We start from the raw sequence: 16152 nt of genomic DNA, 5'->3' as shown, positions 1-16152 counted from the left end.
AAATGTTGGTGGAGCCCCAGCCCCACTAAGCATTGCCGAAGCTGTCGCACCAGTCTGGGATGGGAGTCAGATCAACGCCCTGCAGTGTTGGACCATTGAACACGCCCTCTTCCCAGCCCAGGGCAGGCACAATCACGTGACTCCTGGTAAGTACAAATTTTTTGGCGGAAAAAGTGTGTCTTATGGACCTAAAAATATGGTACAATTTGCTGTACTTTGACACACAGGCAATTTATTGCTCACTGCACTTTTCTAAATTTTGTATATTTTTATTAGAATTTGTATACTATTCATCAAAGAAACAGCAAAGAAAGAAAATAACATAAGGAATAAAGTAAAGTAAGGAAAACATAATTTGCTATGGGTCCATTTTTATAGATATCTAAAAGACAAAATTTTGAAATGATCATTTCCTGTGATAAAAATATCTAAACAAATAACATGTTAAGTCAGTTATTAGTATATTGGCTGAAAGAGGAATATCTTATTCCAAGGTTACCACATTTTATTGCACTTTTCTAAACATGGCATATACTGGAAACCCTAAGGGAAACCCAACGGAAACCAGAAAAATCAGCTTCTAAAGAGTAATGTTTGTTGTTAGATTTGTTATAGCAGAGATGTTAAACTAAAATACACAAAAGGACAAAATTAAAAACTTGAAAAAAATCGCTGGCCATCTACAATTGAGGAAGTTTTTCCTTATCATCTACTGTATAATAATAAATGCGCTAAGCAGCTTCCGGGTTGTAACAACTTCCGTCCAGTTGTAACTGGTGACGTCACAGCACACCTCTTGCCATGTTAACCCTCAACAAACCACTCCTCCTCAACACACACTCCTCTCACCTTTCACCATCTCCACTCACTCTTTCACTCCACATACGACCATTTCTCTCACTCCATCTCTCATACTCACGCCGTCATCGCCGCTGCTCCACGATCCCCGGCATCTTCTTCCGCCGGCGCCATCCTGAATCCAGACCTTGTCCACGCCGGCGACATGTTCTTGCGGCGACGCCATCTTGGATCGGCAAGATCCCGCGATACTCAAGATGGCGTCGCCGCAAGAACATGTCGCTGGCGTGGACGACGTCAGGATCCAAAATGGCCAACATCATCCTGGATCCCGACGTTGTCCACGCAGGCGACATGTTCTTGCGGCGACGCCATCTTGAGTATCGCAGGATTTTGCGATACTCAAGATGGTGTCGCGGCAAAAACATGTCGCCGGCGTGGACAACGTCGGGATCCAGGATAGCGCCGGCGGAAGAAGATGTTGGGGATCGTGGAGCAGCAGCGATGACGGCGTGAGTATGAGAGACGGAGTGAGAGAAAGGGTCGTATGTGGAGTAAAAGAGTGAGTGGAGATGGTGAAAGGTGAGAGGAGTGTGTGTTGAGGAGGTGTGTGTGTTGAGGGTTAACATGGCAAGAGGTGTGTCACTATCCTCCCAATGCGATAGCATCGGGCCTTAATCTAGTCAAATATAATGATTAAACTTTTCATATGGAAACAAACTTAAAGGGGTTGTCCCACAAACAAACTACACTTTAAGTCCTCCACGTTATAGTCCACCATACAGTATAATGGGCCACCACATAGTCCTCCATACAGTATAATGTCCTGTCCAACATAGTCCTCCATACAGTATAATGGGTCACCACATAGTCTTCCATACAGTATAATGAATTAATTGTGCAAATTATACCAGTAAATGATATTGTGAGATCAGAAGTTATAAGCAGACTGAGTACATAAATAAAGCGTTCATTTTTGTCTTACTTCAATTCCATCATCACCATCCCGTCCAAATTGGCCAGGGTCACCAATTATTCCCTGAAAATCACAAAGAATGAAGAAATTTAAGGTAAATTTTACTTTAAAAAAATCTTTTCAGAATAAGTTGTCCTTTGTGTGTACGTGAGGATTAGCACAATATTTTACAGCACTTAGAGATTTGAGATATGCATTCCTGCTTTTCATTGCTTTTAGCACATGTAGAAAACAGCGACAGCATTGAGAACATTTTGCAACTTTACTGAGCTGTGTGGATGTGAATCAAGCTCTTATGTGGAGTTAAAGTCTTGTTAAAAAGCTCAGCACAATCTTTCTGTCTCTCTCTGATTGTTTCCTTACTCTGCTCCTCTCTCCCCCACTTTACCCATCTCCATAGGGTATAATAGGAGGTATAACCTGACACTTTACTGTGCTGGCAGACCATTTAGTCTGAGCAAGATGGAGCTGACTTGTTTTCCAGAGCTGATTACAAATTCAGTAGGCAGAAGAAGGCGTGGTTCATAAGTTGGGAAAGAAGCAGATTTTTCTGATAAGATGTATCACAAAGTTTCTTATACTCCCCTGTAGTATTATTATTATTATTATTATTATTATTATTATAGTAGATGTAGTGATGAGTTGTTAGGATTGGCGGAACGCACCAAATAAGAATTTATAATGAGGTGCGTTAGCCACCCGGGGTCCACCGTGCGGTGATGGAGAAACAGCAGCTTGCACAATGGTGGAGCAAGGCTACGAGAAAAACACTTTAAGCACACTTAGCTAAATGTCACTCAGTGTGCACAGAGCGCAAAGCACCAAGCTCTGTTACACCACACCGGTACTAAAAAGCAACACTCACTCATCACTAATAATAACGACATTAGTAGTATGACTATATAGGTCATAGAACATCAATAAAAATTAGCCCTGTCTTGTTCTTAATCCAGTGCTCCAGTGCTGAAAAATCAAGGTTTGAACTCATATACAAAGTAGCCTGGAAGTACACAAAGAGCATGTGATTGCATTCGGTGGTGTATCGACATGTCTACAATGCACTTCCAGCCTAACGTGTTATGTAGCTTGTTTTCTCAGCATTGGCAAATCAGACAACTGCAAAACAGATGTACTGTGTATTCTCATTCAAGCAATTTTATAACCACTACTAGAGGTTTACAAGTAAAGACGTCCTGATAAATTCCCTATAATGATGGCTTACATTAATAAAATTAGATTACCTTCTTAAATGCCTATATTATGGAGATTAGTAGAAGCGTACTGGCAAATCATGACAGATAATTAAGAATTTAAAACACTGCTCAAAAAAACACATTACATGGTACTAAACACATTGGTTAGATATGTCAGTTACTTTCACTGTACAACAAATTACTGTCACTCAAATAAATATTTTGGTTAACAGTAAAAAAAAAATGAGCCAATTTACCTGTGGGCCGTGGAATCCTTTCTGACCTTTTGGTCCTGGTATGCCCTAAAAAGTACAAATATTATAACTAGTTAATCCATTATTCAAAAAGTAGATAACTTTGTTCCCATGGCCTCCAAACTGTTTGCCAAAGTCAACTCAAATTCTTTATTGTAACTTTTCAAAAACTCAAGATATTCCATTATGCCAGTGTTTACAACATTGTTTTTAGCTAGTTGGCCATCCGCAGGTGATCCTGAGTTTTTATCATCTGCAAATGCTACTGTCCACTTGTGGCAACAGGGCCCGGGCATTACTAGAGATTATTTCTAAAGTAAAAACCATATCATTGGCAGTTAATACAAAACTTTTACATTTGAATTTCTGTGCTTTTGTTTTTTCCTCTACCTTATCGTTTTTTATTTTTCCTTCAACGTAGCCAAATGCAGACTATTTTTGGTTTGTTTTGTTTTGGGTTTTTTTGACATATGAGTTATAGTTTAGGATGACACCATTTGTTTACCATAGATTGCACTGGGGAATGAGAAAAAAACTTTGTGTGGTGAAATGATTAGTTTTGTTTTTATGTCAGACATTGTAGGGTAAAAAGGGATTTGAATGTGATTGTTCAAGTCAGTAATATTTCAACAATCTCAATCTTGTAGTTTTTTTATTATTTAAGTGGTGAAAAAATTCTGAGATTTGTGAAAAAAATTGGTTTGTTGCAACATTTTCTGAAGCCATCTTAACCCCTCACCAACATGTGACATACCGGTACGTCATATGCCGTGTCCATAACTTTGATGCAGGACCTCACGCCGAGCCCACATATTTCCCTGCACTTGAAGGCAGATTTAATCAGCCATTATGTGCCTCTAACAGCTGCGGTGAGACCGTATTGTCAGAATAATCTCGAGTGCGGAGACCCGTGCCGCCCTGCAAGTGATGTCACTGGTCTTGTCAAACTATTCTGACAATGCGCTCCTTTGACGGCTCATAACTGCTGATCTGAACTGGAAAGAGAGCATGCTGACCACTGATGATGCTACTTTTGAATATTCCACCATGCACTGGGATATCATTTAAAAGGAAGTGGAAAAAAAGCAGTTATATAGTGTAGTTAGGGAAGGATAGAGTATTTTTAATTCAAGCATATTAGACAATAGTTTAGATCATGGCATTCAATAAATAGTGATTTAGGATGAAAATCAATTTGAATTTCAGGACACCCCTTTAATTTTTCTGTTGAGGGAGAAATGTGGAGGCTTGCTTTTTGAGTGGTGAACTGATGTTTTATTGGTACACTTTTGGGGTAAATATAACAATTTAGTTTGTTTTATTGCATTTTTGGGAGAAGGTACAGCAGCTGAAAAGTACGTTATCTATCCATTTATGCAAAGGGGTAACTACAGTAGCAACCAAAGGAGGTGGTATGGAACTCAAAGGTTGAGGGAGTCCACTCAGGTGTAAGAAAATTACAAGCTACATAATTTTGATGATTATAATAATGTTGATTGCTTTTTGTGCACCTGTTTCTGACTCCAGACCTTTTATCGGGTGGTAGTGACTTTCATTTTGCTATAAGTCACTTTCAATTCTAGTTATTGCTCTGCATTTAGTTAATTCATTGCAACCTTGTATTTTTTTCTTTTTATATAGCTCAAATTATGTTGAACCACAACCATTTGCAAAAATTTAAATGTGATGTAATACTTACTGGCTCGCCTTTATTTCCTATAATTCCTGGCTCTCCTGGGTCACCAAAAAGTCCCTGAAAAATTAGTTATAATTTATTATAAAAAATTAATAGTGTTTTATTGGTCAGTTTTGCTTACCATTACACTGGTATACAGTGATATGTGGTTCTAATGATGTCTGAACAGTTTTATATTAAGCTTATGGTGCTGATTAAGAATATGACTTTGGTTTTGCCAGATTGGCTCTAGTTTCTGAGATATTTGATAATTAATTACAGTAGAATTCTGGCTTCAAAAATTCACTTTTATTGCATTGTAAGCCTACAAATTGAAATACAAAATAATTATATTGGACATTTCATTAGCTAAGACACTGTTAGAGTCAAAAGACCTAAAGTCGAATTGGGGGAATGCATTGTTTTCATGGATTAATTATCTCAAAAACTAGATCCAATTCAGCAAAAGTAATGGGATTTATGAATTCAGAACCCTCAAAATACCTTGGCACCTGAAAAAAAACAAATTTTTTTTAGACCTGTGTTAGTATTTTTTTTAATAAATGAATTTGCTAAAATGATAAAACTAAGGATGATTCTATATGTATACCATTATAAATGTGTTGAATTATTTATTGAAGATATTGCATGCATTTTTTTTCTTACTATTGCAAATAATTCATTAATATCTATAAATTTCACAAAACCTTTTGTCCTTGTCTGCCTAGAAGACCCTCAGCTCCAGGAAAACCATCATCACCCTAAGAATGAAAATGTCATACTGGTAAGTTGTATATTACTATTCATAATTTATTTTATACTTCCGTTAATTCAATATCAGTTGAACAAAATAATGAAGAATCATTGGGAAGTTTTCATTGTAGGGCAATATAATATTACCGAGCTACATTTATAGTATATGCTTAATTGAATAAAATAATGTAGAATCATTGGGTTTTTTTATTGTAAGGCAAATGATATTACCAAGCTATACAGTATATATTTGCTATATATGCCTGAATTAGGTAACCTTTACTTGTTACATTTTCCATTCATCATGTAAATCTACAGAACAATGTAAATGTGGATAAGACAAGACGAAGTGAAGAATATTAAATGACAAATAAATTGTACACAGGCTGAAATATTTCACCTATAATAAAAGATGTGCCTATAAAACTAATGTACCTTTACTCCTGTAAATCCTGGAATTCCTTCATATCCAGTTTCTCCTTCCTCTCCCTAAGAAATTGAACATCAATTGGAACATGATTTACAATAATAATCTAGGCCACGTGTATACTGCAATGGATCTTTACTGTACCTCTGCTATAGAGGTTTGATTCTTGCTCCATCGCAGAGTGTATGCTTGGAGAATTAAAGCACCAAATTCAGTATTGTAGGCAGAATGAGCAGTATTGTATGAGTCTTAAGTTTGGAAAACACGAATCATTTAAAGACCATTAAAAATGCTTGACAACTCTGTTGGAGGATCCCCAACATTTTGGGAAAAAGAGGAATCCAAACCCTTAATAAACTTCCAAAAAAACAGTGATCCCCAACAATTTTTCTTTCCATGATCCTGAGCCCTTGTGTCCAGAGTCACATTCAGAGAAGGAAATATAGGCTTGGATAGGACATGGCTAGTTAGGAGAGGTGATGTAGTTATGAAAATGACCCGACAAGACCATTTCCAAACGTTTCCAAATCACTGTGCTTTCATTGTGTCGTCTGAAGTATTATCTATACATACAACACTGCCCAACTTAGTTTAGCATAGGGTTATTGATGATTTCATCAAATAAATATAATTACAGCAACAGTTCAAACGATAGCTGCCACTCACATCTTCTTATAAGAATTGTTTTATTGATCCAATAGTAAAAAAGGCACAAAAATGGCTGAACACAACAGCACAAAAATTAAAAAGGCAGAAAAGAAATATCCGCTGTGCTCCCAGGCAGCATGTTTCAGACCTACATGATCCTTTGTCAAGCAAAAACCTATATAAAAAACAAGACACAGTGCACTAGACTTACTGTGTAACTGGCATCCTCCTGCCTCTGCCTTTATGAAGTGGGGCTTCTGCACACTATAAATGCAATTGTTTTATGACTTGTGTTGGTAAATACAGCTGTCCTTTTTTTGCTACAGTGGGCGAAATATGCACTCGATCCCTTGCTGATTTTGTAAGTTTGCCCACCGACAAAGACATGAACAGTCTATAATTTTAAGGGTAGGTTAATTTTAACATTGAGAGATAGAATATCAAAAATAAAATCCAGAAAATCACATTATATAAATTATATATATTTATTTGCATTTTTGCAGTGAGAAATAAGTATTTGATCCTCTACCACCCATTAAGAGTTCTGGCTCCTACAGACGAGTTAGACACTCCTAATCAACTCGCTACCTGCATTAAACACAGCTGTCCTACATAGTCACCTTTGTAAAAGACTCCTGTCCACAGACTCAATTAATTGGTCAGACTCTAACAACATGGGCAAGACCAAAGAGCTTTCTAAGGATGTCAGGGACAAGATCATAGACCTGCACAAAGCTGGAATGGGCTGCAAAACCATAAGTTAGATGCTGGGTAAAAAGGAGACAACTGTTAGTAAGACAATGAAAGAAATACAAAATGACTGTCAATCAACATCGATCTGGGGCACCATGCAAAATCTCACCTCGTGGGGTATCCTTGATGATGAGGATGGTGAGAGATCAACCTAAAACTACACAGGGGGACTTGTTAGTGATCTCAAGACAGCTGGGACCACAGTCACCAAGAAAACCATTGGTAACACATTATGTCGTAAAGGTTTAAAGTCCTGCAGTGCCCGCAAGGTGCCCCTGCACAAGAAAGTACATGTGCAGGCAAGTCTGAAGTTTGCCAATAAACACCTGCATGATTCTGCAAGTAATTTGGAGAAGGTGCTGTGGTCAGATGAGACAAAAATTGAGGTCTTTGGCATTAACTGAACTCGCCGTGTTTGGAGGAAGAGAAAGGCTGCCTATGACCCAAAAAACACAATCTCCACTGTCAAGCATCGAGGTGGAAACATTATGTTTTGGGGATGTTTCTCTGCTAAGGGCACAGGACTACTTCACTGCATCAATGGGAAAATGGATGGAGCCATGTACTGTAAAATCCTGAGTGACAACCTCCTTCCCTCCACCAGGACATTAAAAATGGGTCGTGGCTGGGTCTTCCAGCAAGACAATGACCCAAAACATACAGCCAAGGCAACAAAGGAGTGGCTCAAAAAGAAGCACTTTAAGGTCATGGAGTGGCCTAGCCAGTCTCCAGACCTTAATCCCACAGGAAACTTATGGAGGGAGTTGAAGCTCCAAGTTGCCAAGCGACTGTTATGAACTCTTTTTCAGCTCCACCAGTTGAGAGTTCCCCTCCCGCTCTCCCTCTGGTGGTGACAGGAGGTAGTCAGGTTGGTTTAAGTGGTAGTTATCTGCCACCTGATGAGGAAGATAACGATTTTATCTCTGGAGTGTCAGACTGGATATAAGACAGCCGACGCCCTAGCCTAGTGCTGGTGATTCAGTCTGCTTCTCAGGTCCTGGACTTCAGCTCTCTTCCAGTCTTCTCAAGTTAAGTTTGTTTTTTGCTATTGTTCACACTTGCGCTTGTTGGTCAGTTCAGGTTCTTGTGTCGTCAGCCTGCCCTTGCTGGTGCTATGCTGAATTTCCACTCCTATGTATCAGTATTTGCCAAGCTGCTTTTTGTCCCTTATTGGATTGGCCTCTTTTTGCTCTGTCTCAGAATATTTCAGAGTGCTGATATAGGTGTAGAAGTCTAGTGACTTCAGGGTTAATTTTGTTATCAGAAGTGTTGGACAATATTTTTGTAGGTTTTTTTGGCAGATTGCAGACAGTGTCTTTCCTTTCCTGTCCTGTTTAGTTAGCCGGGCCCCATCATTTGCTTAGCCTATTTTCCTGCCTTTGTTTGTAATTTCACCTTATTTCACCGTCAATACATGTGGGGGGCTGTCTTTCCTTTGGGGTCTGCTCTGGAGCAGTTAGTTTTCCTCTTTTCCTGCTTTAGGCTTATGTAGCTCTCCGGTTGTGGCGAGGCATCTAGGAACATCGTAGGAACGCTCCACGACTACTGCTAGTTGTGCGGTTAAGTTCAGGGATCTGCAATCTGCATAGTTACCAACTTCTCTGGTTTTCTGAGACTTAGCTTGTTGTTTATTTTTTCCTCCTCGGTGACCCATTCATAACAGCGACAGCCTCAAAATCTGAATGATTTAGAGATTATCTGCAAAGAGGAGTGGACCAAAATTCCTCATGACATGTGCGCAAACCTCATCATCAACCTCAAAAAGCATCTCACTGCTGTGCTTGCCAACAAGGGTTTTGCCACCAAGCATTAACTCGTGTTTGCTAGACGGATAAATACTTATTTCTCACTGCAAATTTATATAATTTATACAATATGATTTTTTGGATTTTATTTTTGATATTCTATCTCTCAATGTTAAAATTAACCTACCCTTAAAATTATAGACTGTTCACATTCTTCTCAGAGGGCAAATTTACAAAATCAGCAAGGGATCAAATACTTATTTCCCTCACTGTATGTTTTTTCAAAAGATTAAATTAAAACATTCGTTTTTCTTTTTGAAGTTCCCAACTGCATGATTCCTCTGCTTTCTTATTTGTGAATCCACCCTAGAAATATGCAAATGCTATGTTTAAACTATGACATGCAATATAGTTTTGTCTCTTTGAGCTATACAGTGAATTGTGTCTCACCTTCTTTCCTTTTGGGCCAGTAGGACCTCTGATTCCAGGTGGACCAGCAATGCCCTACAATATAATTTCATTAATAGATACAATATCACATCAGCGTGGTTTAAAACATTAAAGAAAATATTTACGGGAATTTTAAAAAAATAAAAAATTCAGGTCCCCTTAGACCAACTGTGCCTTTTTTAGTCAATGAACATAAGTACTAAAATAGGCAAAAATTACTTATTGCCATTTTTCCAAGGATTTGTACATCTTTGGGAACTATTTCTTTGTTATGCACATGTCTCAGCACTAGCATCGGGCCCTGCTCTCTATGGCTACCTATCTATGTTGTGATCAGATTTTTCAAGTAATTCTTTTGAGATCATCACCAAAGGCTTTGTAAAGCTTATTCAGTCAGTTATGTGCTGTCCTGGTATTCAGTAAGCTTTGCATTCATTTACCATGTGTATTTATGGATGTCTTTTGACCTGCGGATTTACCTGCGGTTTTTGACAAATCCGCGTGGAAAAATCTGCAGGACAATCCGCAGCGTGTGCACACACCCTTAATGTTTTGGTTAGCACTCCATCAATGTACAGGAGGTGCCTATTTCATTACAACTTCTTGGTAACTTATGACAATGTCATGAATAACTTACTTTGAAACCATCTGCTCCTTGTAGTCCCTTGAAACCAGGATCACCACGATCACCCTTTATAAAATAGAATTTCTTCTTAATTATGAACAGCAAACAATAAGCAGTCCTTTATGTCAAAAGTTGTAGTAGTGTAGTAATTGCCCCTTATTTTTAGAATCAGATTACCACAAGATTAAGGTAATGATAAGGCTTTTATGATTTATGACATAAAGAGATTGTACAGACAGGCTCTTCTGCTACAAAGACAGAGTCACAGTGAGATTGCAGTACATTGCTGCATGGTGGTCTGATCCTGCAGCATTTATAAAAGATTAAAGAGCTATGTACGGTAAATTAGAGTGTGTGACATTTGCATATTTTAAATTGAAGAAGTATTGGTATTTCAGACATTTATGGCATATCTACAGCATGCTTGGCTATTTATTTTTAGTGCATTTCTTTTTTTCTTCCTCTTCTTCCAAGAGCAGAAATTGGCTTTTTTTCTGTTCGCAAAGATGTATGAGGATTTGTTTCTTATAGGACAAGTAGAAGTTTTAAATGACTCCATTAATTTTACTATATAATGTACCGGAAAATGGAAAAAAAAATCCAAGTGTTGTGATAAGATGACGAAAAAAGCAATTCCACCAGTTTTATCATGTGATTTTTTTTTTATGTCCGTATGAATGCAGCAATTCCAAAGTTGTTTAGTTTTTTTTAATTTTGATGGTGAAAAAAATTCAGATATTTGTTCTAAAAATACATTTTAGCTTGCATTTCCATTTCCTGAGACCCGTAACTTTTCCATTGCTCCATTAATGCATCGAGCTGTATGACGGATTGTGTTTTGCATGCCCAGCTGATGAATTTATTGATGACACTTTGGGGAATTTTTTTGCAGTCTTAGGGGAGGTGCAGATTAGTTTTAAATACATTTTAAGTTTTAATAGATCGGACTCTTACAAACACAATACCTAATATGATTCTTTGATTATTGTTTTAATGTCTTTACTTCAAATGGGGGACAAGGGGATGGCGATTTGCAAAATATATATTTATTTTATGCTTTATTTTACTATTTTACTTTTTTATTTATTTTTTGTCCCCTTAGATAACTGGAACCTAATAGTTTGTGCTATATACTGTAATACAAAAGTAGTGTAGTGTATAGCTAAACTCCTGGTCTCTGATGAAGCCTAGCCTGTTGCCGAGTACTGACATAGCAGCCATGAGGGCTTTCGGCAGGGCTTTTCAATGTTGCTTAACCCCCCAGGCACAGAGAGAAGTGCGTTATTAGAGCTAGGTCCATCCATTTACTGCCCCTTGCTGCTGTTGGATAGTTTATACATTATATTTGATCAAAAATCATTATCTAAATACCTCATATTTGTAGGTCTTTACCAATAGCAAAATTCATGTATTTATTAATTGCATTGTGCTGATGTATTTTGTTAGTATGTACCTGTATATTTTTAATGCTATTGACAGAGGCATTTAAGGAGTTACCTGCAGCAAGGGGAGCTTATCTCTGATTATTTCTGTTACATGCAAATGGCAGCTGTATAACACAGTCAGCATCTGCCCTTTATGGTGCGAGTTCAGCTACTGAGACCACTCCTTACACCCATGACCGCTGCATGCCATAATAGAACATCATGGAGAGGGAAGGGGTTAGACACTGCATCGGGTTGAGCATTGAACTGGTACAATTGTCACCAATTATCTAATGCACTTGGTGCTCTACATACAATGAATCATAGTGCTTTTTCAAGCCCATAGCGCATATTGATTACTGCCTCTCAGAAGTATCTTATAGTCTTCTGCAAATTAATACTTTAGTTATATTCATTTTTATGTCAAAGATAAATTGTATAGATACTAGATATACTGATCTGTAGATAGGTCACTCTAATATATAAAGCTCAATGTGTGTGTGTATGTGTGTATTTCCGGGATTGGCATCCGCACCGTCGCAGCTACAGTCAAAAAAAATTTGGCACAGTCACACGTCTGGACCCCGAGAGCGTCATAGGCTATGTTGTGAGGCAAAATTTTAACTCCGCGCATTCCAATTCACCAAACATTTTTGCCCCTATCTACATAATGGGGAAAAAGTGTATGTATTGGCATCTGCACCGTCGTAGCTACAGCCACAGAATTTTGCACAGTTACACATCTGGACCCCAAGAGCATCACAGACTAGGTTGTGAGGTGCAATTTTAACCCCGCGCATTCCAATTCACCAAACAATTTTGCCCCTACCTACATAATGGGGAAAAAGTGAAAGGAAAAGTGTTGGAGGCAAATTGACAGCTGCCAGATGTGAACAAAGGGGACTTAAAGAATGAGAGCGATGGCGCCAAAGAGTATATACCGTATAGTTGCTAAGGTGGGGCCCTGACATGAGATACTCACCACACACGGGGATATGAACATACACACACAAAATGCGCCACACACTACCACGTGCTTCAACACATATACCACCCTCAGCACACATTTCACCACACATGCACCAACCTCGCCACATAAAAGTCGAAGCACAAAAGTCGCCACTCAAAACTCGCCACGCTGTCCCAGAGCTGTTTAAAAGATGAAAAATGAGCTGTGATTGGTTGCTATCAGCAGCAGTTTTCTTTGTAGACAGTTGTGGTAACTGAGGCCTATTATTCTTATCATTTCTATGGTGTTATCATCCTTATGTAAAGCTGGAAATAACACAATTTATTACCGTGCCAACAAAGACCACCCTCTGACACAGACTGCAGGGAGAGCCCAGTATCACACAGGATAGGATTAGGGCCCCGTCACACATAGCGACTCACCAGCGATCCAGACAACGATATCAACATGTCAGGATCGCTGGTGAGTCGCTACATGATCCCTGGTGAGCTGTCAAACAGACAGCTTCACCAGCAATCAGGACCAGCGACGCCTAGCGCGTGGTATTGCTGTGTAATTTATTTACCACCGCGCTGATGCAGGGAGCTGGTAACTAAGGCACACATCGGGTTTCTAAGGGACGTGCGTCACTTAGAAACCCTATGTGTACCTTAGTTACCAGCTCCCTGCATCAGTGCGCTGGTAACTAAGGTACATAGAGGGTTTCTAAGCACAGCGCAGTGCTTAGAAACCCTGCATTTACCTTAGTTACCAGCTGATCGCTGGTCTCCCGCCTGTCACACGCAGCGATGCGTGCTGGCCAGTGGGAGACCAGCGACCAAAAAAATGTCCAGGGCTTTCTTACAGCGATCAGCGATACCGGCAGGGGGGCCGGTCGCTGATCGCTGTCACACACAGTGATCTGGCTGGTGAGATCGCTGTTACATCACAAAACTTGTGACTCAGCAGCGATCTCGGTAGCGAGATCGCTATGTGTGATGGGGCCCTTAGATACACAGCTCAGCAGTCAGTATCACACAGGAGAGGATTAGACACATTTCTCAGCACACAGTATCACACAGGAGAGGATTAGATACACAGCTCAGCAGTCAGTATCACACAGGATAGGATTAGATACACAGCTCAGCAGTCAGTATCATGCAGGATAGGATTAGATACAAAGCTCAGCAGTCAGTATCACAGAGGATAGGAATAGATATATGGCTCAGCAGACAGTATCACACAGGATAGGATTAGATAGACAGCTCATCAGACACTATCACACAGAATAGAATTAGATACACGGCTCTGCAGTCGGTATCACACAGGATAGGATTAGATGCATGGTTTTTATGTGCAATATAATCATTATAATTTGTTATAACTAGCCACAGTTGGTTACTATGCCCAGGCAACGCCAGGCTCTTCAGCTAGTAGATAATATAATTATTAGAATGTATACATACCCTTTCTCCAGTTATTCCTCTCTCTCCCTTTTCTCCCTTTATACCTGGATCTCCCTAGTTAACAATTTAAACAGAATCAAATCATTTGAATATGGAGATAAAATGGTAATGGATTAAAAATATATTGAAAAAGTTTACTATGATCCCTGGGTCACCAACTCTTCCATATGCTCCAGGATTGCCACGGACACCCTAGTCCATTAAATAAAAAGTAAAAAAATCTGTTAGTGTAATACTTTATTTTCTTGATTTTGGCAGGATCCTCTATAATAATAGGCTTTGTAATGTTGCAGGACTGCCCACCTGATCTTATAAGGGTGCAACTAATAGGCTCGTCACCAGTAAGGTGCACTACACGTAAATTTGTGACTGACATCTTATATACTATATTTATCGAAGTGTTCCCAGAAGAAATCACATGTAAAACACAATGTATAAAAGTACAGTGACCTCACTTTTATGCTAGAATAAGAAAAAAAGTAAGAGGAACCAAGTGGGCACTGGGAATCGCATGGATAGATTTAGAGAGCCGCTGTGTTATGTATAAAAGGCCACGTGTGCACAATTAGTATATGGTGAGTTTTTTACATCAGTATCTGTAAGCCTAGGCCAGGAGTGGGACAATTAGAGGAAAAGTATAATAGAAACATGTCACCACTTCTGATTTATTACCCACTCCTGGTTTTGGCTTACATATATTAGGTAAAATACTGAACCAACTACTCAATACGTGCATGTGGCCTAAGACTACATTCCACGATGAGCTTTTGGTGTGTTTTTGATGTTGCAGAACTTCTGCACCATTTCTGCACATATTATTTAAATTTATTTACTTGTGTTTTTTCATTACATGTTGTGTGCGCTATTTTAAACATGCGTTTTGATCGAGCTTTTGTCTCTGTTAGGTATGTCACGCTTTAAATAAAGCTGCTTTCTTTTTTATACTTTCTGGGGTTTTCGCTGTGACAAAACTTTACTGCTATATTTAGGTGTGGTTACATGCGTTTTTGATGCGTTTCCGCTGCAGAAATCCAATAAAACATATGTGCTTTTTTTGTTGCAGATTTTCAACATCTAATGTAAGTTTATGAGGAAGAAAACTCAGCTTATCCGCAAGAGACAGTGACATGTAGATTTGAGAAACCACATTGTTAGAAAGTGGACATGAGTTTTCTATAAATCACATCCACTTTGCGAGAACTGTACGACAGAAATGCACCAAAAGCTCATTACAGGACCGTAGTCTAACGTACAGGTACTTCTCACAAAATTGAAATCTCATCAAAAACTTTATTTATTTCAATTTTTCAATACAAAAAGTGAAATTCATATATTATATGGAGTCATTACAAACAGTGTGATCTATTTTAAGTGTCTATTTCTGTTAATGTTGATGATTATGGCTTACAGACAATGAAAACCCAAAAGTCATTATCTTTATAACTCCAGCTTGAAAAATAATTTTAAAACCCAAAATGTTGGCATACTGATATGTATGTTCAGTAAATGCACTCAATATTTGGTTGGGGCTCCTTTTGCATCAATTACTGCATCAATGCGGTGTGACATGGAGGCAATCAACCTGTGGCACTGCTGAGGTGTTATGGAAGCCCAGGTTGCTTTGATAACAGCATACAGCGTGTCTGCATTGTTTGGTCTGGTGTCTCTCATCTTCCTCTGATTCTCTATGGGGTTAAGGTCAGGTGAGTTTGCTGGCCAATCAAACACAGTAATACTATTGTTTTTAAACCAGGTATTGGTACTTTTGTCAGTGTGGACAGGTGCCAAGTCCTGCTGGAAAATTAAATTTACATCTCCAAAAAGCTTGTTAGCAGATTGAAGCATGAAGTGCTCTAAAATTTCCTAGTAGACATCTGCGCTGACTTTGGTCTTGATAAAAAACAGTGGACCTACAGCAGCAGATGACATGGGTCCTCAAACCTTCAGTGATTGTGGAAACTTCACACTAGACCTCAAGCAGCTTGGATTGTGGCCTCTCCACTCTTCCTCCAGTCT

General features: G+C 38.8%; 1 long non-coding RNA gene across 1 annotated transcript; it reads right to left on the bottom strand.

The window, feature by feature from the left end:
* Positions 1-4922: 4922 nt before the first annotated feature.
* Positions 4923-14329, bottom strand: LOC141100761 (uncharacterized). The gene is made up of 7 exons (XR_012234761.1): positions 14275-14329; positions 14137-14190; positions 10310-10363; positions 9673-9726; positions 6085-6138; positions 5604-5657; positions 4923-4974 (listed from the first exon to the last, which is right to left on the bottom strand). It is a non-coding gene; the product is annotated as an uncharacterized lncRNA (long non-coding RNA).
* Between the last annotated feature and the right edge of the window lie 1823 nt (positions 14330-16152).

This window comes from Dendrobates tinctorius, unplaced genomic scaffold (assembly GCF_039654945.1).
Source record: "Dendrobates tinctorius isolate UK_male_01 unplaced genomic scaffold, ASM3965494v1 ptg000107l, whole genome shotgun sequence".
Taxonomy (NCBI): Eukaryota; Metazoa; Chordata; class Amphibia; order Anura; family Dendrobatidae; genus Dendrobates; species Dendrobates tinctorius.
Note: the sequence above shows the minus strand (reverse complement) of the source record. Positions and strands in the feature narration are given on the sequence as shown.